We start from the raw sequence: 23,475 nt of genomic DNA, 5'->3' as shown, positions 1-23,475 counted from the left end.
TGATAGATAATATACAAATTCAAACAACAAAAAAAATAAAATATCTAGGAATCTGCTTATCCACAAGAACATCAGCAATTAAAGAAAATAATTATGATAAATTACTAGAACAAACAAAGAAAGATTTAGAAAAATGGGAAAATTTACACATTTCATTCCTAGGAAGAATTTCGGCTATCAAAATGATTATATTACCTAAATTTCTATATTTGTTTCAGGTCACCCCAATTAAAATAGATAAACCGTTTTTTGAAAAGCTGAATAAAATAACATCTAAATTTATTTGGCAAGGGAAAAGGCCACGAATAAAATTTAAACTGCTTCAGGATACAAAAGATAGAGGAGGAGCTGCACTCCCTGACTGGGAGATATACTACCAAGCAGCAGTACTATCGTGGGTCAAAGATTGGATAGAATTAAAAGACTCTAGAATTTTAACAATTGAGGGACACGAACTTCAAACTGGCTGGCACTCCTTTATGTGGGATGAGAAATACAAAACACATTCATATTTTAAAACACATACAATAAGGAACTCACTATTACAAATTTGGCTTAAAATTAAAAAACAACATTATATGAAGATACCAAATTGGCTAGCACCGGCGGAATCAATTAGACACCCAAATTTAACAGATAAGACAAAAATAATTAGATATAAAGATATAATTGACTATCAAGGCAAACTAAAGACAAAACAACAATTGGAGACAGATTTACACAGAGGAATAGACTGGTGGACTTACACTCAAATACAATCTAAATATAGAGAGCATATAAAAACATATGAAATTTACAATCAAAAACAAGAAATAGATAAAATTATATTAGATTCAGAAAATAAATTAATTAGTAGAATTTATAAATTTCTCCTACGCTATAAATTGGAAGAAGAGACAGTCAAAGAAACGATGATTAAGTGGGCTCAAAATATCAAACACACAATACCTTTGGAAAAATGGGAAAAGTTCTGGCAGGAAAACCTAAAATTAACGAAAGCAACGGCGTACAAGGAAAACCAACTGAAAATGTTTTATCGGTGGCATATGTCTCCAACCAGATTGGCAAAAATACAACCTAAAAATAGCCCAATTTGTTGGAAGTGCAAAAAGGCACAAGGGACTTTCTATCATTTATGGTGGACATGCCCGGCAGCAAAGAAATTTTGGTCTAACATCAAAAAATGGTTGGAACAAATAACAAAAACACAGATTGAAAAAGAACCAGAAACATTTTTATTAGGAATATTTAACAAATCATACCCTAAGGATATTAAATATCTTACAATTCACATATTAACTGCTGCAAGAATAATCTACGCAAGAAATTGGAAACAAGAAAAAATACCAAGTGAAACAGAAGTAATAGGGAAAATTTTAGAATGCGCTGAAATGGATAGGTTAACCAAAGAATTACAAGAAAAAGAAGAATCAGACTATTATAAAATATGGAATAGTTGGTATAATTGGTTAAAAATTAGAAATACACAAAAAATATAGGGGATATATTACCGATTGATACATATATATGTAATAAAAATATTATTAGATTACAGAAAGGTGAAGGAATATATTATAAGTAGAATTGTAGAACGTCACTCTGAAAAAATGCTTAAGAAGAAATTATATTCTTTTTGTGTATATGTTGTATAAATGTTCGTTGTGTATATGTTACGTATGTCTTTTTTAATATTTATATTCAATAAAAATTATTAAAAAAAAAATTAAAAAGAAAGATATGTATTTTTTCTATTTGTCCTGGCATAGAGATAATGAAATAAAAACCCCAGTAATTGGGGAAGTGAAAGGAAGCACAAGGAATTAGAAATAAAGTGATTGAAGTCTGCTGAGCAAATTCACATGCTGGTGAAAATAGAAGGTTGAGGGAACAAAATGGCTATATGCAAAGAGTAAGACCTAAATCAAAAAAGGTATAATTATTTTTTTCAGAGAAAGGACACAAAAGGCTTCATGCCTGGATTGGTAATTGATAGAAAAATATCATGAGCTAAGCCTTCCAGCTTTTAATGTTATATTTCAATAAGGCAAAACCCACAAGCTGCTATGCACTTAAGAATCCTATTGTGCTGAAGGAGCCAGCTGGACAATCTCTCCAAATGCACTCAGACTTGTGTGGAACGGATTTTATGGTGATGATAATGAGACCCAGCAGTGGATTACCATTATTAAGAACCTTAGAACCATCATCATTTGGTATAAATATATAAGCAAACATTGACAAAGCTACTCAGTTTTGGCACAAAACTAGTCAGCTTCTTTTCAATAAAAACAATTTTCAGGCTTATCTATAAGTCAGCATGAAACATATGTAAAAAATTCTCCAGATAATCTGTATTCTCCAGATTATCAGATAATATTTGAAGGAAAGCATGTTGGTTTGAAAAATATAAAGAATACCATGATATTTTTTTTCTTTCTAAGGAAAAACAGGCTAAACAGTAATGCAAGCCAAGAACATCTCTCTGTTCAGAATGTGTCATCTCTGCTCTTATGTTCCCACAATATCTTCTTCTGGCAAACCATCCCACCTTCTTCTGGCCAGCTCCAATGGCAAAACATTTGTTTAGTGACCATTCAAATTTACAATGGCACTGAAAAAAGTGACTTACAAACATTTTTTGTATTTATGACCGTTGCAGCATCCTTGTGGTCACATGATCAGAATTTGGATGCTTGGAAACTGATATATATTTATGATGATTGCAATGTCCCAAGGTCATGTGATCACCTTTTGTGACTTTCTGAGAAGAAAAGTCAAAGGGGAAGCCAGATTCACTTAACCGTGTTATTAACATAAAAACTGCACTGATTCACCTAACAACTATAGCAAGAAATGTTGTAAAATGGAGCAAAACTCACTTAAAAACAGTCTTGCTTAACAATGGAAATTTTGGACTGAATTGTAATCATAAGTGAGGACTACCTGTGCTTTCTCTCCCTGCCCATCTCTGACACACATGGAATTCTGTATCAGAATTGGGAAAAGAGTGGTTGCCAAACTATAGTGTCATTCCATCATTATAGTTTTAACTGGGAACTTAATTGCAGGAAGAGTGGCATTTTGATAACCAGACAGTTTTCATATCATATTCATAGCTTGGAATTTTTGCACAATGTTGAGTTTGGAAAAGCAGAGACAAAAAGAGGAAAAGGGCCACCCCACCCCATAAGTATAGCAGGAGTGTGGAAGGATGTTTGGTTAATTCAGAAAGAGCTGTTGCTCTGCGGCGCTAGCAGCAACTAAGTAATTGATTGATTGAATTCTCTGTTAATCACTGAGTTCATTTGAAGTTCCCAGCTTGCCATCATTGTTCCAAGCAAAAGAATAAACTAAAGGCACAGCATTTTCAAAACCCTTTGGATGGGTTTAGGAAATTGAAACAGAGGCCTATTGAACTAGCTTAATATTCATATATGTACCTGGAGAAAGATGACAGATATCACTCAAAAAAAAAAAAAAAAAGCAAGATATAAAACTATTTCTAAACACTGCTTTCTATAGCAGATTGAATATAATATATGCATGGCTATGATCCCAAGAAAAATGCCCTCTTGCTAGCTTGCTCTGCCCTAGATAAGTATGTCTATTGCCAATTTGAATAAAATAAAAGGTGGCTAAATGAGTTTTTGTGTTTATCATCCTGCAAAGGCTGTTCTATGACTCATGCATTTTTTACAGAAATGGAAGGATCAATATTTAATGGCTGTACAGACCACACAATGGCACACACAGTTTTTGAATTAAAAACTCTTTCTATGCCAAGGGATTTAAAAAAAGAGAAAGAATGTTGCCGTATTTTATGTGATGGCAGAAATAAATGAGATTTCACTCATTCTATATATAGAATATTTCCATATACTATGTGAGTATCGTACATCAAGTGTCTGAATTAAGCTGCTAAGAATTAATCTGAGCTCATCTATTTGAAAGTTTGATTTTACAGAAATTTGCAACAAAAGAGCTCCATTTAATTTTCATATATCATTTAACTGAATGTTCAAAACTAGTTTGTGCTTATTATCATCCCCTTTTATCTGCGGGGATAGCAAAATCCAGTATAGGTCTCTTTGTTGGCTCTGTTGCCTTAAATCCAGCATACTAGATTCTGGAAATCTGCATTGGTTTTGGTAGCATCTCTTTATTTATAAGGATAGCATCTGGGAAGCAAACTGGGACCCAAAGCAGACAACACCACTTGCTAATCCTCCTCTTGAATTCAGTTTAAAAAATAAAAGCATAAAATAACCCATTATCAGGTTCTAGTCCCAATTTAAGTGCCAGTAATACTTCAAGGACCTTCTCATTAGCTGAAAACCAAAACTTTCTAAAACTGTAGAGATAAATCTTGATCAATAAAGCAATATTAATCTCTTTCATTAAGCATCACCCAACAATTGCCAAGCGATATTCGGCAGCCCTAACTTGCAACACTACCTAACTCATATAATAGTTTGATGCTGAAACTACTAACAGTAACTGGCTGAGTTGGCATAGTTCAGAGTATTCAGTTTTTTAAAAAACATAATTCCCAGTTTGAAATCTAGGAAAGTTATCCATCTGCCTGTGATGAAAATGTAGCATGAGAAAAAGATATGAGAAAAATAAGAAGCAAGTAGCTAGAGGAAAAGACTGCTACAACTAGGATAGATTGAAAAAGAGTAAGTGGAAAATTTAAAAAAATGGGTGGGAAGCTGGGTGCTCCTAATTTGGAGGCATTTTCTAGAAGGCGGGAAAACCCTATTTGAAGTATGGACTGACCATAAAAATTTAGAAGCTTGAAAACCCCCTGGAGACTATCACCCAAACAGGCTTGCAGGCTCCAGTACTTAACTGATTCAACTTCACATCAAGATACCTCCCAGGGGAGAGAAACCTTCTAGCAGATGCTTTATCCAGGTTGCCGCAATGCAGTAGTTCAAAGCCGGAGGTGATTAAACCAGTCATTCCCTCCAAGCAGCTCCAGTCACCACCCGGCACAAGCCAAAATGAAAAGCCAACTAGCTGATGATTTAAGGGTACCCTAAAAGCAGCTTTGGAAGAGGACAAGTGGTTCCAAATACACAAGGGAGAATGTACAATGCAAAATGGTCTAGCTTGGGTGGGAGCCAAACTATATGTTCCACAAAGCCAATGATTATTCGTTCTACAAAAAAGCCATGATTCAAAAGTGGTGGGGCATTTTGACTTCGTAAAAACCCTGCACCTAATCATGCAGCAATTTTGGTGGCTGTCACCGAAAAAGGATAAAGAGAACTATATGGCTAGCTGCCCCATTTGTGCCTTTGACAAAAGGCAACAAGGGAAAATACCCGGGCTTTTCCAGCCAGTAGCAAAGCCCAAAGCCCCATGGAAGAGATATCAGTGGATTTATAGAATTGCCTAAAAGCTTGGGAAATACAGTGATCTGGGTGATAACCGATCTGGTCTCCAAGCAAGTGCACTTTATACCCTGTCAAAAAATCCCCTCAGTGAGCACTTTGGCTAAACTATTCACGCAGCATGTCTATCAGCTGCATGGTGCTCCTGAAATAATAATCTCAGATTGCAGAGTCCAATTCATTTTGCGGCTTTGGCAGGAGTTCCTAAAACATTTGGGAACCACTTAGGGACTCAGCTTCTTGCATTATCATGCTACTAATAGGAGTTGGGGTGTGGTGAATGGGCCAATGGTGCAGTACCTCAGGTGTTTTATTAATTACTAACAGGACTATTGGATGGACCTCTTCCCTTTCATGGAGGTCGCCTGCAATAACTCAGTACACAGTAGCACTGGCTTCACTCCATTTAAAGTGGCCACAGATTTGTAGCTATCCCTGAATTACCTCAAGCCACCGTATTGACTGCATCACTGAAAGATTGGGTTGCACAGTTATAGAACACCTGGCCAGTGATGACAAAAACTTTGGATGAAAGCATACAAAAAACAAACTGATGAAAAGTGCATCAAGCCAAAGGACTTTAAGGAGAAAGAGAAGGTCTGTCTCTCTCCCAAATTCCTACAAGCTAGACAACTGTAAAAAGAAAAATTAAAAAAAAATGGACCCAAAACCTTTCCCTATCAAGAGGATTATTAATTTAGTAGCTGTAGAACTTGAGCTGCCAAAAACACTCAGACATGTATACCTGGTATATCATTGTATAAAATATACAAAAGGATGAAAGCTATTGCTTAGCGCATTGTAAGCCGCCCTGAGTCTCCGGAGAAGGGCGGCATATAAATCAAATTTAAAAAAAAAAATTGTAGTCTACTGAAACCAGAAATCACATCTTCCTGGCATCCTGAATTGCAATCACCCCCTGACCCCATTTATGATCGAGGGAGAGCAGCACTTTGAAGTCAAAGACATTTTGGAGTTTTGCATACATTGGAGAAAAACCCAGTATTAGATAGTCTGGAAAGACTTTCCCCCTTCAGAAACTGAATGGGTCAACTCCCAACATATTAAAGCCCCCAAGCTGCTTTAAAAATTCCATGACCGATACCCAGATAAGCCACATTGAACAGTTTACTAATTGAGAAATGTTGTGTATCTCTCCCTTCCCTCTCTTTTTTCTTTTGCAGGACTAATGTCTCTGTCAAGGGGGGAAAGAATGTCAGCTCTGCCTGGTTTGGTTTGGGGCCTCACAGGCATCCTGCCACAAAAAGAAGGGGCAAAGGATGAAAGGGCAATAAAGCCTGTGTGCACATGATAAGAAATTGGAAAGAGGGAATGATGGGTGATAAGGACCAGAGCAGCTGGATCCTGTTGTACCACCATCCCACGGCCAGGTACTCTGAGAAATATGTGGATTACCTCTCAAACATCTCAGATTTCTCAAAACATTTTGATGAGCTCCGGATTGCTGGAAACAGACTGGTCATGGGCTGGGGCAAACCTACACCTTATTTTCGTATCCAGTGAGTGCAGTAACTTCAGAGCTGGTTTGACTTTAACATCCTTAACAAAAGAACCCTTTGCTTTAACCAAATGGACTTGAAGGCTTTTCTTTCCTAAGGGATTGGATTGGGGCAGGTTTGACATAAACACATGAAAATTATGCATCATGCCACTGCAATACTATGGCTTTGCAACTTTATATGATGCTTTATATGACGGCAAAAAAAGACAATATGAAGAGACTGAAAGTAACAGACTTACTTGAATTCACTAGCAAATAATTTGGCTATAGAAAAATACATTCTTGTTTCAATAGATAAAAGAACATTTCCTATTTGAACCAACAATGCACACAGGTACATTTTCCACCATTTTCAAGATGCAAAAAGAAACAATACTTTCTTACTTTTTAAAAAAACAATCAAATTTGTATTTCCAATACCAAGGAGAAGCATCATGTCGTATCTTTGTTTCAATCACAAAGTACGACTGCAATTGAGTATAATGGATTGACTTATTACATTCATCACTGTACTTTATTAAATGGAACTTCAAAGTATGTATTATGAAATTTAGCAGCCTTTTCAGGCCAGATTATATGCATATATCTATGCATATATTTTTATTGCTAACAGAGTCATCAAACAACACAGATGTTACTTATATTTATGTAAATTATCCAATTATCCAATACAAACAATCAAATGACTGATGGGGATTTTGTCAATGTCAATAGTATTCAAGAGATACTCTGCTTAGTTTTGCTAGATGTTTACCAATCTCCAAAATCTATACACAAAACCAAACCCCATAATCTGGGTAGAACATAGTAAAATAGGCTCCAGGATGACACACAAATGAAATAAGTTTGTATATTTATTCAATATACAGTATATTATGAATATATATTGTGTGAAACTATACCAAAAGAAGTTGTTTTAAATTGGCAGAAGAAACATCAATTAGACTACCGTATTTTCTGGCGTATAAGACGACTTTTTAACACATGAAAATCTTCTCAAAAGTCGGGGGTCGTCTTATACGCCGGGTGTAGCTCTCCTGTAACCAGGCAGACCAGCCCGAAAGGCTCTGACGAGCCTTAAATGGCTCTGGCGATCCCAGCTCTGGCGATCCCAGCTCTGACAATCCCAGCTGAGTTCCCTGCAACTCAGCTGGGATCGCCAGAAACCACGTAAAAGGGAAAAAGTTTTTTACCTTTTACTCTGACGATCCCAGCTCTGACGATCCCAGCTGAGTTCCCTGCAACTCAGCTGGGATCGCCAGAAACCACGTAAAAGGGAAAAAGTTTTTTCCCTTTTACTCTGAGGATCCCAGCTCTGACGATCCCAGCTGAGTTCCCTGCAACTCAGTTGGGATCGCCAGAAACCACGTAAAAGGGAAAAAGTTTTTTCCCTTTTACTCTGAGGATCCCAGCTCTGACGATCCCAGCTGAGTTCCCTGCAACTCAGTTGGGATCGCCAGAAACCACGTAAAAGGGAAAAAGTTTTTTCCCTTTTACTCTGAGGATCCCAGCTCTGACGATCCCAGTTGAGTTCCCTGCAACTCAGCTGGGATGGCCAGAGCCATGTAAAAGGGAAAAAGTTTTCCCCCTCCAGCTTGCTTACCTCAGCTGCTAATCGCAATGCTTGCCTTGCTTTGCTTGCTTGAATCTATTCAGGCAAGCAAGCAACTCCCTGCCTGCAATCAAGCAAGGAGTTAGTTGTGGACTTCAACTCCCAGAATTCCTCAGCCAGCAAAGCAAAGCTGGCTGAGGAATTCTGGGAGTTGAAGTCTACAAGTCTTAAAGTTGCCAAGGTTGGAGACCCCTGTTCTATTGGGTAAGATTTTTCCCCTTTGGGATCTTTAAAAAAAATAGTCAATTGGGGTTTTTTTAGTTGTTCTTTTTTAGACCTAGCCATTTAGGAAGCCGTTTAGGAAGTTTTAAATTTAGCTTTCATATAAAAATAAAAATAAAATAAAATAATATTTGTGCAGCTTTCTGAGATTTAGTGTGTTTCTGTAGTGTTTCACTCCAACTACACAAACACACAAAATCTCACAAAGCTGTATGTGGAATTTTGTGTGTGTAAAGTGTGAAAGTTGGTTTTTTGGACTTTTTGTGGCTGTGTGAGGTTCCTGCTTGTTGCAGGGGACATTTTGGGTCTAGCACAGCTGCTTTTACATTGTGGGTGAGCCAGTTGTGTTGTGTTGTGTGTGTTTAGATTGTGAAAGTTTTTTGAGGGGGCTTTTTGTGGCTGTGTGAGGTTCCTGCTTGTTACAGGGGCCATTTTGGGTCTAGCACAGCTGCTTTTACATTGTAGGTGAGCCAGTTGATGTTTTTTTAATTTTTATTTGGTGTGCATTGGAAGAGGGGCAGTCTTATATGGCAAGTATAGCCCAAACCCTATATTTTAACAGGAAAAGTTGGGGGTCGTCTTATATGCCCAGTCATCTTATACGCCGGAAAATACGGTACTCTGATAACTGAATATACATATGATCAGGAAGTTTTAGTAAAGTAAGTCAAGGAACATAGTAAAAAATAAGCTAAGATTAAATATAAAGAAGATCAAACTAATGAGCACAGGAACAAAAACTAGTTTTAGCACTGACAATGAAGAGATTGAAGTGGTGCGTAACTTCTGCCTTTTAGTTTTGACCATCAACAGAAAAGGACCAGCAATCAAGCAGTATGACATAAATTAGTAATTGGTAATGTAGTGAAGAAATCTTTAAACAAATGTTCAGACATGGTATGTGCCAATCATCAAAAATCAGAATTATGCAGGCAACATTATATCTTATGGAAGTGAAAGCTAAATTTTGCAAAAGCAGAATAGAAAGAATATTGATTCATTTGAAGAAGCAGGCTAGAAAGAATACAAACAATATCATGCAAATAGTAGTAAGAAAGCAAACAACTGCATTATTAAAAAAAATCAGTCTAGAGTTCTCCCTAGAAACAAAAAAAACCTAGTTCAAATTAATATACTTTGGATACATTATATTAAGAATCAGCTCCTTAAGAAGTCATATCAGACTGGAAAATTGGAAGAAAAGTGAAGATGATAGACAGCAGCAAAGTGTATGAACACAATGATAATGGTGATATGTGCACCATTAGAAAATATGAAAGACTAGGGGAGGGGAAGGGCTTGCAACTGGCAGAATGATGCAAACTCTGGTGCTCTGGAGTGAGTGTCAATATCTCAGCTGTTTTGGGAGTTCATAGGGAACCATAGCCAACCCATAGGGTTGGTGAAGAAAGAGGGCACAGACTGGTGTGGACAGGGAATCCGCAAGTTCCCTGTAGCACCAGCGAAGAGCCTTCGACTCTACAGCTGGGAAGACAGCCATTGAGAGCTGTCACAAAGCCAGAGCAGTCACGAGTGAAGGGAAGAAAGAGGAACAAGACATAACATCTGGGTGAGAAAGGAATTGTTGTCTTGGAAATAAAACTTCTACTTTTTAAGAGATAACCTGAACTGTAAAAAAAAAAAATAATTAGAACAAAAAGGAATGGCAAGAGTGAAAGGGGAGGAAGTGGATACTTGGCTACTCCCTTTTTTCAAATCAGCAGCAATATAAGAGCTGGCCATATATAAAAATTAATTTTTTCAAAGAACATGAACTGATTTTGATTAATAAATAGAAAGCAGATTGGGCAGAGTGAATTAAGATTGAAATATGAATGATTTTGGGACTTTAAACTAGAAACCGGAAAGATCTAAGTCAGAATGAATAGACTTTAGATCAGTGAAAATAAGTTGTGAAGGTATACAGTGCCCTCTAGTGGTGAAAAAAAATCTTTTTTTTTTTTATTGGAAGTGTGGAATGAACAAAGAATGACCTTGAACAACATTTGAGATAAACTGTCTTATGACTCAGTGGGAGTAAAAGAGGAGAAGGGGAAGAAGAAAAAAAAAGATTAACAACTGAATAATAGTTCAAAGACTACTTTGTTGGAATTGTTTTTCTGCTGATATATTATTTTTGCTGAATATCTGGAGTACAAATTTTGGGATCTTTTCTCTTCCTTTCCTCTATACTTTTTTTCTGTTTAAAACCTGAAATGTGGAAAAGCTAAAATTTGGATATTGCATTTTTCTTTCCTTTTTTGGATTTTGCATTTCTTGACATTTAATATTTTGTATTTGGGATAATTACTCTTTTTTTTCTACTTATTGTTTTTAGTGCATTTCGATAATCAGATTTTTATCTTTTATTCGCTTACATTTTTTACTCTCTTTTTTTATAGTTGGGTTTTTTATATTTTTAGCTGACTTTTGGACTTCTTGCTTTTGTTTCTGGATTATTAAAAAATTTTTGGCAGTTGGTGGTGTGTTTTTGTTTTTTGTTTTTCTTCCACTACCTGGATATTCTTTTTCTTTCCTTTTTCTTTCTTTTTTCTTATTTCAGTTTCCCTTTAGGGGGAACATTAGTGTGTGGTTTTGTTAATATTATTTTTTAAATGTATGGATTAGGGTATCAAGAACCTGAAGATCTGTGGTGATCAGAATGATAAACGTGGATTATAAATATTGATTTATGAAATTTGGATTATAAAATTGGGTGATTTGAAAGTAAAGATTAAAATGAAGAAGCAACCACAGCATTTATCATCATCATCAATAACAGCAGCACCAAGTTCCGCAGCACAAAAAGCAGCAGAAACAACAATACAATAAGACAAAACTAACATGGAATTAAAAAGCATGATACAAGCAATGCATGATGATCTCAAGGAAATGAAGAAGTAATAGGAAGAAATGAACAGAGATTGATAGCAGTGGAAGAGAAAGCAGAAGCAACAGAGAAAAAGGTGGAGGAGATGGACTATAGACTCACAACTACAGATAAAAGCCAGAAAAGACAATTATACAGTTGGAAATGGACAAGGCAGTCTTCTACTTAAGATTCCAAAACATAGAGGAAGAAAAAGGACAAAATTTACCAGAAAAAATTGCTGAAATATTAGCGGAAGTTATGAAAGAAAGTTCAGAAAAGATAATTAATGACATAGATGAAATTTACAGAGTATATACAAGATATGTGATGAGGAATAATCTACCTAGAGAAATACATGTTAGATTTACCAAAACGAAAAAAGAAAGAAAGAAAGAAAGAAAGCTGAGAACAGAGATCTTGCAACTTATGAGGAACACAATGATACAATATAAAGGCAGAGATATAGTGGCATTGAAACAAGTTCCAAGAAGAGTGAGAGATCTAAGAAAAGAATATCAATTTTTGTCAAAACATTTGATTAAAAAAGGAGTGAGTTTTAGATGGTTGATACCAGAAGAAATCTTGGTGAACTTACAAAAACAAAGGCACAGATTCGATACAGTAGAAAAGGCAGAGCTATTTTATTGGCAATATATAGAACAACAAAAAGAAGCGAAAGTGAGAGAAGAAGAAGGGGTAAGCTACTAGGAAGAGAAAAGAGAACAACTAACGGAGACAACCAAGGAACAAGAGGAAAGAGCATTGAGAGAGGGGGTAAGAGTGAAAGAGATAAAAGAACAAGAGAAACAAGAGTGACTAGATATACTAAACAAATAAACAAGTAAAAATGGAAGAAGAAGTAAAAGTAATATCAGTGAATATAAATGGACTAAATTCAGTAATAAAAAGAAGAATATTTAACAAATTAGAAGAACTAAAATTAGAGATTATATGTCTACAAGAAGTTTGTCACGAGTGTTTTCAGGATTGCTGTAGCTACTTGATCAGTTACAAACAGTATGGATCCAATCAAGCCATCTCCTGTTTGCAATTAACTGCAAACCTTCCCTGCCCTAGTTAATTGCAGGTTAACTCCCCATATAAGCACAGACCTTTCTGCTTGCTACTCGGGCCTAGACACTGTTTAGCCAGAGCCAGTGCTGAAGCACCTGGATGCAGAGCCCAGAGCAGAGCTGCAGAAGGGAGGAGAACTCAGATAAGGAGTCCTGACAGCTGCAGCAGAGATAGCAGCAGAAAAGGAGCCGATGAGCTGTGAAAGATACTCCCACGGAGCTAGCTGCAACTGTGAGTTGAGGTAGCTGGGAGCCTTTTGAAGTCTCCAATTTCAGCTTGCCTTTTGCTGAGTTGAAGCACGCAAGCCAACATCTGAACTGTTGCTGCTGGACAGTTTCCCTCCCAGGAGCTTCAAGCCACGTTTGCTGATTGAATTGTTTTACACAGGTGACTTTTAGCTGTGAAGCCTACGCTGCTGCCCTTCTACCACCTCGATGATGTATCGACACCGAAGCTGTTTAATGTCATGTTAGTTTTTTCTTATGGACTGTTTCGGTATTGTGGAGAGGAATTTAGGGAGATGGCCTGGCTTCATTTAACCAAGATAAGACTTTGTTATTAATGTGCCTTTTTAAAGATATAGTGTTTTTTAAACATTTTGAAGTAAAGTATATTTTTATACAAGACTCCTCTGCTAGTTTTATTTCAGTCCTAGTGTGTTTGTTCGTGAGCTGGTTCACGGTTTGGGGACAAGCCTCAACCCCATCCTGACAAAGTTCATATTAAGAAACAGCATAAATATCTATTGGAGCAAAGAAATTGGGAATACTATATACAATACTTGCCATTCAAAGTAAAAGAGGGGTAGCATTATATATTAAAAAAGCAATCCAGATTTTTGAAAATGAGGAACGAAGGTTATTAATGGTTGAAATAACTATGAACCAAAAAAACACATTGTTAGTGGCAATATATGCTCCAAATAATAATCAAGAAGAATATTATGGGAAATTACATAAAAAAATAATAGAATATGAATACGAAGAGATATGTATATTAGGGGATTTCAACGCAATAATAGACAATGAGTTGGACTATAAACCTGCAAAATTAAATAAGAAGATTAGAAAAACATTGCCAAAAACTTTTTCCACAATGATAGATGAATTAAGTCTACAAGATGCTTGGAGGTGAAGCCATCCAAAAGTACACATTTTACTCAAATAGACATCTGTCATGGTCAAGAATAGACATGATGTGGATGTCAACAGAATTAATAGCTAAAATACAAGAAATTGACATTGAAATAAATGTATGGGCAGACCACAATCCAATAATAATGACATGGAAAGGGAAAAAAAGAAAAATAAGATGGACATTAAATTAAAAATTACTAAATGAAAAAAATTTCCAACAATATATGGAAAAAGAATTGACTTTCTTTTTTAAAGAGAATAAGAAAGAAGATACATCTTTACAAAAGATGTGGGACACCAGTAAAGCATACATTAGAGGATTGGCAATGACATACGTAGGAAAACGAAATAAACAAAATAGATAAATACATAAGAACTTAGAGGAAGAATATAAGAAATTAGAGATGGAACTACAAAAAACCCACCTGACAAAAAGATTAAAAATTTGTTGGATTTGAAAAAACATAAGATGAATTTAATGGAAAATGAAGAATTGGCAAATAGAATAAAAGCTACAAAGCAAAACTTTTTTGAAAATGCAAAGAAACCAGGACAATGGTTAGCATATAAAATGAAAAAAGAGAAAGAAAAGAAATTAATAAGTCAATTAATAGACCAAGATGGAAAGCTATGTTATAGAAGTGAGGAAAAGAAGAGAATAATTGAGAAATACTACAATGGATTATATCAACAAGAAATAATAGAAGATGAGATAGAACAATATTTGAAGAAAATGGAACTGCCTAGAATCCGGAAAAGTTCAAAAAATCATTAGAAGAAAGAATATCTATGATGGAATTAATGGATGGAATTAAAAGACAGAAAAATCAGAAGACACCAGGCCCAGATGGATTATCAGCAGACATATAAAACCCTACAAGATGTACTAAGCAACGTGATGCTGCAAGTATTCAATGAACTATTACTTAAAGCTAAAATTCCGGACTCATGGATGGAGGCATATATAATTTTAATACCAAAAGAAGAGGCAAGTCTGCAACAGATAAATAATTATAGACCAATATCTTTATTAAATGCGGATTATAAGATTTTTGCATCAATCATGGCTGAAAGATTAAAAAAAATATTAAACGAGTTGATACATTTGGACCAAAATGGCTTCTTACCAAAAAGACAAATTAGAGACAATATGTGAACTATATTAAATACGCTAGAATATTATGAATTACACTCAGGGAAACAAATAGCGTTGTTATTTTTAGATGCACAAAAGGCATTTGACAATGTGAATTGGCAATTTATGATAAAACAGTTGAAAATGATGGATTTTGGAAACATTTATAAATATGATCCAAACTATATAGAGACCAAGCGGCAAAGATAATGGTAAATGGTGAAATGACAGAGAAAATAGATATTAGAAAAGGAACAAGACAAGGATGCCCTTTATCTCCATTATTATTTATATTGACATTAGAGATTTTAAATAGAAAAGTGAGGCAGGAAAAGGAAATAAAAGAAATGAGAATTAAAAAAGAAGAATACAAACTACAAGCATTTGCAGATGATTTGGCGTTTATCATGGAAGATCTAATAGTGACAGCACCAACTATTAGAACAAATAGAAGAATTTGGGAAAGTAGCAGGTCTGAAAATTAATAAAGATAAGACAAAAATATTAGTTAAAAATATGAGAGAAAAGCAAAAAAAGGAGATGATGGAGAAACTGGACATTCAAATTGTGAAGAAAGTGAAATATTGGGCATTTATTAAGATGTGCAACGCTCAAGGAAAACAATGCAAGACTAGAGGTGGGTTTGGCCTTCCGAATTGGGTATTGTATTATCAAGCAGCGGCGTTAACATAGATTAAAGAATGGATTTTATTAAGGAATACAAGACTATTGACATTGGAAGGTCATGATTTACAACTAGGTTGGCATGCCTTTTTATGGTACGGGAAACAAAGGATACATGGATACTTCCAAAGACATTATGTAAGAAATGGTTTGTTATCAGTATGGGAGAGAGTGAAAGAAAAACATTATTTGAATATTCCAATGTGTCTTTCTACAATGGAAGCAGTGACATACCCAAATATTGTGAACATGGGGAGTATCGTTAGATATAAAGGCATTTTGACAGATCGGGAAGAACTGAAACAAAAACAAGAACTAGAGAGTCAAGGGATTGAGATAGATTGGTGTACAAGACTGCAAATACAATCAAGATATGAAGCAGATCTTCATTGTGGCTTCAACTTGGGGAAATCTGAACTGGATGAAATATTGACAGGAACAGATGAGAAAATGATTAAGAAATTATATAGTTATTGGAACTTTCGGTTTGCGAGCTTCGGCGACGGCGGTGTTTTTTTAAAGACCGCCAGCCCCGCCGCCTGTAGAGCCGCCCCGCGAATGAGGAGCGGCTCGAAAACTCCGAAATCCTGAAGATTGAAGGAGAAGAGACAGCAGGGCACAGGTTGAGCCCCTGTAACCCCCCAGGGAATTGTTTCTGGGGAGGAAACAGGCGCGGCTCCCTCCCAACCTGTGGAGACTCTGGGTGGCGTGGGACGATTCTGCCTTCAGCAGAACAAGCCGGCAGCAGCAAACTTTTAAAGTGAAAGGAACCAACCTTAACAAGCAGCGGAAATACCAACTTGAATCCAGAAACTTGAAAATTGCAAGTATTAGTGCTTTGTTGACTTTTTAATTCAAGAGAAAAAGCGAGTGAGTGAAAGTGATTTGAAAAAATATGGCGCCCAGCATTTGAGTTAACGAGCTAGTGAAAGTGGATTTGTGAAGTCATCCTGCTTTGCTACAAAGTTACAAAGCTGCTACAAAGTTGCTCTATTTAAAGAAAAAATCCTTTTTTAAAAAATTTGACTTTGCTTTACTTCAGTTTCTATTTGATTAAACCTGGGGGACTTTTTTAGAAGTCTCTGTGGAGGTGGAAAAAGAAAAAGGATCCCCCTTTTCAGAAAAACTAGCTTACGTGGCAGGATGGCTTCAAAGAAGCAGGAAGGAAAGGCAACAGGGGGGGGGGATCCCCCACACATAAACATGAAACACAGCTTCCCCCTGCTCAACAGATACAGACTCAAAAAAAAGATTTTGATATTGAACATTTAAAATAATTTATTTCTAAAGCTTTGGATGATAAATTTCAAAAATCCCAACAGGAAATAGATGATAAACTTCAAAAATCTCAACAGGAAATCATGCAGGAAATTAATGAAATTAAAGATATGGTGAAACAGGATTATGGGAAGGTGACTAAAAAAATATCAGAGGTGGCGTCTGGCTTTGGAGAATTTATTATTAAAGTTGACTCTAAAGTGGAAGAATTTAAATCAGAAGTCAATGTTAAGATGAAAGACAATGATTATAAAATTTCTGATGTTGATGATAAAATGCAGAGAGTTGAAAACGAAATTGTTATGATGCAATTCATGGAATTTGCCATAAGGTTACGAGGAATCAGAGAGGATGATAGACAGGATTTGAGACAGATTTGTGCTGATGTTCTGGCAAGGATTTTAAAAATTAATCCTGATGTGGTTTTTTACAAAATAGACAAAATTTACAGAGTGAATTCTTGGGTGGCCAGACAAAGACAACTGCCTAGAGATGTGGTCATATACTTCACAGATAGAGCAATAAGAAATGACATCCTGCAAAAATCTTTTCTTACTTCTGTGCAAGTGGGGGGTGCACAAATTGGAATCTACAAGGAACTACCACCTAAAATGCTGAAAGCCAGAAAAGATTTTGGCTTTCTTGTAAAAGAATTGCAAAAACAAGAGATACCATTTCGATGGGACGCCCCAACTGGCATAATTTTGAAATATAAGGGAGAAAGACACCGTTTGAATACTGTGGAGAAGGCAGAGCATTTTTACACTACTATTTTTAAAGAAAGAACACCATCTCCACGTACATCTACAGTTCTGGAGATTAAGGAGAGTGACAAGAAGCAACTTCAACAAGAACCGCAAGAACAGTCAAAACAGGTGGAGCTTGAGGAAACGCAGGGTGCAGAAGGAGGTTTCTTGGATGAGCCCCTGTTGGAATCTTCTCCAATATTGGACCCAGTTCGGACGGTTGAGGTTAAGGATCAGCGCATAACTCGTGCAAAATCTAAGCAACTTAAAGAAAAGCAACAACAACAGGAAAGACAAGAAAAAAAAGGGAGCTAAGAGTACCACACAAGAGATTGGAGCCATGGGGGGAGCGAGACCGAAGATTCCGGAAGATATTCGGTTATTCTGCTCGTTGCTCCATAAAGATAAAGATGACGATTAAGTGTTTATCTTGGAATGTGAATGGGTTGAACTCGGTACAGAAAAGGAAGAAGTTATTTGTATATCTGAGACAATTTAATAATGATATAATTTGTTTACAAGAAACTCATATCACAACTCAAGATCAGAAATACTTGATAAATTCCAAACTAGGCACACATTTTATATCTTCAACTTCGCAAAAAAAGAATGGTGTGGTTATTTATGTAAATAAAAGATTAACAGCTAAAATTATAGAAGCAGATGAAGATGGTAGGTTTATAGCAATCAAATTGCTTACAGTGAATGGCCAAATTCTTTTGATTGGAATTTATGCTCCCAACCAACAACAGGATCATTTTTATAAAATGTTACATACCAAAATATTGCAATGGGACTATAGATCTATTTTAATAATGGGAGACTGGAATGGAGTAATCGATTCTAAATTAGATAAAAAGAGTTTGGCGAAATCCAGGATTAGATTACCACAGACTTTTTTTGATATGAAAGAAGACCTGGAATTAAAAGATATTTGGAGAATACATAATCCAAAAGAACTGGATTATACTTTTTTTTCCGATAGACATAGATCCTTCTCTAGGATTGACTTTATTTTGTTGTCAGATGATTTACTTGTTAAGACAAAAAGAACAAAGATTTTTCCAAGAACTTTGTCCGACCATAGCCCAGTATGGATAGAAATCGAGATGGGTAAGACTGAACGACGCTCTTGGAGAGTGAATGAAAACTTGTTCAGATATGAAAAAAACATAATAGAACTTAAAAAGCACTTGAAAGAATTTTTTGAAATAAACTTGAATAAAGGTACCCCAATTGAAATTGTGTGGGATGCGAGCAAAGCATATATGAGAGGGGTGCTTATTTACATGAACTCTAAACACAAAATGAATTGACAAAAGAGAAGATTTGAATTGGAAACAGAAATAAAGAATAAAGAACAGCTACTTATTAAAAACCCAACAGATGAAAGAATATGTGGTGTTATAAAACTTCTGAAAGATCAATTTCAAATGCTTATGGCAGAACAAGTTGCAACAAATTTACAATATGCGAAGCATAATACTTTTTGTAATGCCAATAAACCGGGCAGATGGTTGGCCTACACTTTAAGAAAAAAGCAGAGTACACGGACTATTGATAATATTGATATTGGAGGGAAAGAAATTTTTCAACAAAAATTAATTAAAGAAGCTTTTGTGGACTATTACACTAAACTATATGCTAAAGATGATGTGCAGAATGGACTTATAGAAAAATATTTAGATAATAAAAGAGTCACAAAAATTACAGATCAACAAAAGGAAAGAATGCATTATCCTATAACAGAGGAGGAGATAACGGCAGCAATTAAACAATTAAAAACAGCTAAAGCTCCTGGAACTGATGGCTTAACAGCAGTGTATTATAAAAATTTGCAAACAGAAATGGTGGAACAACTTAGAGATTTGTTTTGTAATATTCAACAAGGGGGTAAAATACCCCCATCATGGACAACAGCATATATTTCTTTGATACCAAAAGAACAAGCAGGTCCTAAAAAACCGGAGAATTATAGACCAATATCTCTTCTTAATACTGATTATAAAATTTATGCAAAAGTACTAGCCAACAGGCTGATGCCAGTAATTCAAAAGGTGATTCATGATGACCAAGCGGGATTTATCGAGGGTAGATACATGAAGGATAATGTAAGGCAAGTAATAGATTTATTGGAATATCTTGAGAGGAATAAACAGGTACCTGCAGTGCTGGTCTTTTTGGATGCGGAAAAGGCCTTTGACAGAGTGGATTGGAATTTTCTATTAAAGACTTTAAAAAAGATGGACTTTGGGGACCAATTTATACAGGCGGTCTCAGCAATTTACCAAGAGCAAAAGGCACAGATTATTATTAATGGAAGTTTGACAACAGAGTTTAAAATTGAAAAAGGAACAAGACAGGGATGTCCGTTATCCCCATTGTTATTTATTTTAACATTAGAAGTCTTGTTAAATACAATACGGGACTCTAATATCTTGAAAGGTATAACGATAAGGCAAGAGGATTACAGAATAAAAGCATTTGCAGATAATCTGGTTGTTACCCTAACACAGCCAATGGAATCAATAATCCAGATGAAGGACATTATACAAGACTATGGTAAAGTTTCAGGTTTTAGATTGAATCAGAAAAAAACTAAGATGATAGTTAAAAATATGACACAAGATCATAAACATGAGCTTGAAAGGAGGGCAGGTTTTGAGATTGTACCAAAGGTAAAATATCTAGGAGTTCAGGTTGCAGAATCAAATATGAAATTGTTTCAAAATAATTATGAGGTTTTGTGGCGAGAGGTGCAGAAAGATATGGAGACTTGGAAAAAACTGCAGCTGTCTTTACTTGGAAGAATAGCAGCAGTTAAGATGAACATTTTGCCAAGATTTCTTTTTTTGTTTCAAATGATTCCGGTGCTCAAAAGTGATAAGCAACTGAAAGTCTGGCAAACTGGAGTGAACAAGTTTGTCTGGAACGAGAAAAAACCGAGAGTGAAATTGAAAATTATGCAAGATGTTCCAGAAAGAGGAGGTCTTAAACTTCCAAACCTACAGTTATATTATGAAGCAGCAGCTTTGACTCAAGCAAGTGATTGGTTTGGAAGGAAAAAGACTGGAATATTGAATATAGAAAGTTTTGATCTTGAATTTGGATGGCACGCTTACTTATTTTATGAAAACAAAGTGGATAAAGTATTTAAAAGCCATATACTTAGAGATTCTTTGATGAGAGTTTGGAAGAAGCACCGACTCAAATGGGATTACAAAATACCGCTATGGCTGGATCTTGGTCATATCATGTGGAATACAAATATAATGTCACTCGGGGGGGGGGGGTTTATACAAAGAGGTTCTTTTTACAGATGTGGGCAGATGGCAACTGAAGACATTAGAGACACTGTTGGACGAAGGGATTAATTTAACTTGGTTACAGTATAATCAACTTCAGTTGAGATGGAAAGAGGACCAAAAAATTGGTATTATGTTGCATGAGGAAGAATTGGTTAGACATATAAAAGAGAAAGGTCCAATGCATATTAAAAGGCTTTACAATGTTTTGTTAGAAAGGGATTCAGAAACTGAATTGGTTAAAGATTGTATGATTAAGTGGGCACAAAATTTTGCAGAACCAGTGATGTTGGAAACATGGGAAAAAATTTGGGTCCAGAATGTTAAATTCACACAGTCGCAGAATTTGAGGGAAAATTTTTATAAAATGTTTTATAGATGGCATTTAGATCCCAAGAAATTGTCGTGTATGTACCCTAATGTTCAGCCAAAATGTTGGAGATGTGATTGTTTAGATGCTACATATTATCATGTTTGGTGGACTTGTAAGAAAGTTAAGGCTTTTTGGATAAAAATCTGGTGGGTCATGCAGAATGTTTTGAAGAAAAAAATTCAATTTTCTCCACAATTGTTTTTACTGGGGATAGTTAAGGGTTTTACATTGGATGAAACAAAGTTGATATTGTATATGATAACAGCAGCGAGATTATTGATAGGTAAATACTGGAAAAATGAAGTTTTGCTCGCTATCGAGGAATGAATTTTGAAGATGGCCAGCTTTGCAGAGATGGCGAAGATTTCAGCATATCTAAAAGATCGCTCACAAGAGACTTATGAATGGGAATGGAAAAAGTGGATAGATTATGTGCAGACTAAATATCAAACTAGGAAGTATCAAATAGCTTTTTACTGAAAGTATTATATAAAAATAGAAATATTTGAATTTTGTGAAGATGAAAAATTATATGGGGGTTGGAGGGGTTCAGGTTTTATAAAAAGGGGATTTTGATGGGATTATATTCTGTGGAAGTCAGGGGGGAGGGGGGGTTAGGTTGGGGGGCTTGGGGTGGGTTTGGGAGGGGAAAATGGGGGGAAAATGTAATTGTAAAACTTTTGCAATAAAAAAAAGATTAGAGATGAGGATGAAGGGTAATATTGGTTTTTTTTAAAAAAATAGATAAGGAATAAATATGGCAAAAAGGAAATATAGAAATTGTTTTGCCCACGATTGAGGAATGGACTTTGAAGATGGCCAGTTTTGCAGAGATGGCGAAGATCTCAGCATTTTTAAAAGACTGTTCACAAGAGTGAGAATGGAAAAAGTGGATAGATTCTGTTCAGAATAAATATCAAACTAGGAAGTACCAAATAGCTTTTAATTGAAAATGATATTTTAAGATAGAAATATTTCAGTGTAATGAAGATGAAAAACTTATAAGGAGGAGGGAGGGGTTCAAGTTTTATACAAGTTTTATATTAAGGGTTTTTTTTTAATCTGATATAAGTATATTGTGTGGAAGTCCGGGGGGAGGGGAGGGTTAGGGAGGGTTAGGGAGGATGGGAAGTTCGGGTTGGGTAGGGGGGGGGGAAAGGGGTGAAAATGTAATTGTAAAACTTTCGCAATAAAAAAAAAAGAAATTATATAATTATTTATTGTGTATTAGACTAGAGGATGAAGAAGTAAAAGAAGGGAGGGGAGGGTTAGGGTTAATTATTTATTGTGTATTAGACTAGAGGATGAAGAAGTAAAAGAAGGGAGGGGAGGGTTAGGGAGGGTTAGGGAGGATGGGAAGTTCGGGTTGGGTAGAGGGGGGGGAAAGGGGTGAAAATGTAATTGTAAAACTTTCGCAATAAAAAAAAAGAAATTATATAATTATTTATTGTGTATTAGACTAGAGGATGAAGAAGTAAAAGAAACAATGATAGCATGGGCAAAGAATTTTGGATACACCATAGAATTGGAGAAATGGCAACAAATTTGGGAAAGAAATTACAAATTAACAATGGCAACAGCCTATAAAGAAAACCTGTATAATATGTTTTATAGATGGCATATGCCACCAGAAAGATTAGCTAAGATGTTTAAAGATAAATCAGCAAAGTGTTGGAAATGTCACCAGTTGCCGGGTCATACTATCATATATGGTGGTTGTGTAAAGAAGCAAAACAATATTGGGTGAAAATACAAACATGGTTAGACGGAATGTTGCAGCAACATATAGAATTAAAACCAGAGATATTCTTATTGGGAATCTTACCGGAGAATTATAGTAAAGAAGATACATATTTGATTATTCATATAATAACAGTGGCTAGAATAGATGGGAGAAAACAATTAGAAAAATAGATACCCAGATGATGTCAAGTAAAAGGAGGAAAGGGGGGGGGTTAAAAGGGAAAAAAGTGAGATATCATAAAAATGTACACAAATGATGTAATAAAATTAAATAATTAGAAAATCGGGGCTGCTCGAATACCACTTTAGATTGAACTGAAAAGGGAAACAACAGGAGAGAGAAGAAGAAGTAGAGAGAGAGGAAAGGAGGAGAG

At 35.6% G+C, this 23,475-nt stretch overlaps 1 long non-coding RNA gene across 2 annotated transcripts in view; it reads left to right on the top strand.

Moving 5' to 3' along the window:
• LOC117664983 (uncharacterized) overlaps positions 1-23,475 on the top strand; it is a 222,596-nt gene that overhangs the window by 95,596 nt on the left and 103,525 nt on the right. The window contains exon 3 of one of the 2 annotated variants that reach the window (XR_004591216.3): positions 6,584-8,646. The exons of the other annotated variant lie outside the window; for it this stretch is intronic. This is a non-coding gene — a long non-coding RNA (uncharacterized LOC117664983). Of the gene's footprint in view, positions 1-6,583; positions 8,647-23,475 lie in introns of those variants that run through there. 2 annotated transcript variants of the gene reach the window in all.

Source organism: Pantherophis guttatus, chromosome 4 (genome assembly GCF_059756535.1).
Source record: "Pantherophis guttatus breed Tessera chromosome 4, ASM5975653v1, whole genome shotgun sequence".
Taxonomy (NCBI): domain Eukaryota; kingdom Metazoa; phylum Chordata; class Lepidosauria; order Squamata; family Colubridae; genus Pantherophis; species Pantherophis guttatus.
This window is presented reverse-complemented; position numbering and strand designations above follow the sequence as displayed.